At 52.5% G+C, this 3,052-nt stretch overlaps 1 long non-coding RNA gene across 2 annotated transcripts in view; it reads right to left on the bottom strand.

The window, feature by feature from the left end:
• Positions 1–1,183: 1,183 nt before the first annotated feature.
• LOC114869605 (uncharacterized) overlaps positions 1,184–3,052 on the bottom strand; it is a 4,866-nt gene continuing 2,997 nt past the window's right edge. The window contains exons 2-3 of one of the 2 annotated variants that reach the window (XR_008696674.1): positions 2,790–2,826; positions 1,184–2,681 (exon numbers count right to left, since the gene is read on the bottom strand). This is a non-coding gene — a long non-coding RNA (uncharacterized LOC114869605). The remainder of the gene's footprint in view (positions 2,682–2,789; positions 2,827–3,052) is intronic. The other variant, XR_008696675.1, reaches the window with a different exon arrangement.

The raw sequence follows: 3,052 nt of genomic DNA, 5'->3' as shown, positions 1-3,052 counted from the left end.
TGGAAATATGCTTCAATCCATGAAGTGTGTCACATTAGTGGAAAGTTTCTTGTAATTACCAAGAAAATACCAGAAACGCAGAGGGAGGATTTCTATATGCAAATATGTGAGCTGAGAAATGAAATATGGCCAATTAACACAGATTAAAGGTTGTTGGATCATTAAGTCTTTAGCAGCTGGACGTGGTGTTGTATTGAAATGTAAGATGTTAATTTTGATCCACATCATTTGAAACCAGGACGTTGGGCTGATGTTACAGAACCTGACGTCCTTCCAAGCCAAGCAGATGCTGGACCTGGTGACAGTCGGAGGAATCCCAGCCGCTTCTGGGCTTCATTGCGTGTTTCCATTTTTAGCAGCTGCAGCTCCTGTGGGATTGTTGGTTTAGAGGACGCGGGGTTTGTTGTATCGTTCATGACAGGCAAACAGAGTGTTCATCGCTGTCCAAACACTGTGTGCGACGAGAGAAAACATCATCTGCCAACAGGCCAACGCACACACTCCACGCAGCGCATGGACCCGTCATAAACACAGGTTAATGCATTGAAGCACCCGGCGCCGGCCGCAGATCAGCAGGTTTCACTCCTCGATGTCCTCTGATAGCTGCACAGCTCCAGTCACAGGCCGGTCCTGTTGCAACACAGCAGGAGGTCACTGTCGACCCAGAGTCAACAGGACCCTCAGCAAACACGTCCCACAGGAATGCACCCGGAGCAGGTGAACGCAGGCGTTGGAGGGAGGGAACAAACGGATCAAATGAACCTTCACCTCTCACGCGTCGCTGCATCATCACCTGCATCAGGATTCAGCTGCACAGACACGGGCACGCTGCAGCGGACGGGGACAGAGACGGGGACGGGACGAGGACGGGGACGGAGACAGAGACGGGGGGGACAGAGACGGGGACGGAGACGGGGACGGAGACGGAGAGGGGGACAGGGACGGAGACAGAGACGGGGACAGAGACGGAGACGGGGACGGAGACAGAGACGGGGACAGAGACGGGGTCGGAGACTCAGACGGGGACGGAGACAGAGACGGAGACAGAGACAGAGACGGAGACAGAGACGGAGACGGGGACGGAGACAGAGACGGGGACGGAGATGGGGACGGGGACGGAGACAGAGACGGGGACAGAGACGGAGACGGGGACGGAGACGGAGACAGAGACGGGGACGGAGACGGGGACGGAGACAGAGACGGGGACAGAGACGGGGTCGGAGACTCAGACGGGGACGGAGACAGAGACGGAGACAGAGACGGAGACGGGGACGGAGACAGAGACGGAGACCGGGATAGGGACGGAGACGGGGACGGAGACGGGACGGGGACGTGGACGGGGACGGAGACGGAGACGGAGAAGGAGACTCAGACGGGGACGGAGACAGAGACGGGGACGTGGACGGGACGGAGACGGAGAAGGAGACGGGGACCGAGACGGAGAGGGGGACGGGGACGGAGACTCAGACGGGGACGGAGACGTGGACAGGGACGGGACGGGGACGGGTCTCCTCCTGCCAGCGGCTCAGCAGATGCACCATATTCAGGAATCCAGCAGGCACCTGCACTGATTTCAAGCAGCAGGAAGCGACACCTGTTTTCTCCAGATCACGTGTTGGTCATAGGACGCTGCAGACAAACGCCAGCGAACGCCTCACGCTGTGACTGTGATCGTTGAGCAGGTCGACTGTCAGAGGAAGCAGATCTCATACATGCTGTCATTGAGGCAGGGAATGCACCTTAACACGGTGCATTAACATGCTCGGCCCACGTGGACCCGCTGTGAGGACTGATCTGGTACCGACTGTGTCCAGTTTAATGGGGCATTAATTACAAACCGTGTGATTGAGGCTCCTGATTTGGGTTCAATAAGTCTGAGTTCCTCACAGGCCGACTTCCCACCGCACACGTGGTTCCTATTGTTTACAGTTTCTATTTTAAGAATGAGACATAATATTGAGACACAAATTATTCATGCGATAAAAGCAAATAACTATGTTGTTATAAAATCTAGCACACGCGTTAGGGTTAGATGCCTCATTGAACCGCTTTAATAATAACCACCATCAGGTCAAAGGTTGATTTTTAATGTCTAGCAGATCTGACAGCTTCACCTCTTCCACTAATTCTGCTTTTGCATCAGTGAAGGATTCGTGTCTTCATTTCATTTATCTTTATTTATTAGCAGCAACTTGAGGAAAGCACAGTCCTTTCCCGTCAGCTTCCGTCTGATCATCATGGGACCACGTGAGAGCTAAGGGTTTTACCTTAAACCACTTTTTCCTCCAGGCTTTACCTTCGTGGATCAGCTGACACCATCCACACGGGTTTTTTCAGGCGATTCCAGTTGCTGCGATCGTCGACTGATCGGGCTTCAGATCAGGCTCCTCATGCAGATTGGGCAGCGGGTCCCTGCTGCTGACTGGTTCTGTTCTGACAGAACTGTTTGTTTCTCTTTGAGTCAGACCTCGTGTGTGTGAGCGTTAGCTGTTAGCTGTTAGCTGTTAGCTGTTAGCTGCTCATCTGTGAACTTCACCTTAGCAGCGATTTACGAGCTCAGGGAGTTACAGTCTGAGACGGACCAGCGTTAACTGGATCCGACCCGCTGCAGGTGAGACGAGCTGTCAGGGTTTTCCTCCAACCCACAGATGATCCAGACACAAGCTGATTTCTGACACCTGCTGACAGGACAAGAGAATTAGGATCTGATTTAATCCCAGAATAATGTTTTTATTCTAGTGCTACCGCACGTTAAGCTGCAGTTGTTTGCTGAGTAAATGGAGATGCACCTGTTGTCCCATCAAGAACAGGTTCCATCTTCTTAAACTGTAATGCAAATAGAACCAGTTTAAACTAGTAAACATGAAACACAAAAGAAGTTCAAAGAAGCAACTCACTTGACTGCGTCGAACTGAGGAAGCGAGTGAGGAAGTGGGGAGGCTGGAGGCCGAGGGAGGAAGGAGGAAGGAGGGAGGAGGAAGGAGGACTAAAATAAGAAGTTAGGTAGGAAGGAATGAGTGATGAGTACGCCCCGAATTGAAGACCTGACGTA

This window comes from Betta splendens, chromosome 14 (assembly GCF_900634795.4).
Source record: "Betta splendens chromosome 14, fBetSpl5.4, whole genome shotgun sequence".
Lineage (NCBI taxonomy): Eukaryota > Metazoa > Chordata > Actinopteri > Anabantiformes > Osphronemidae > Betta > Betta splendens.
This window is presented reverse-complemented; position numbering and strand designations above follow the sequence as displayed.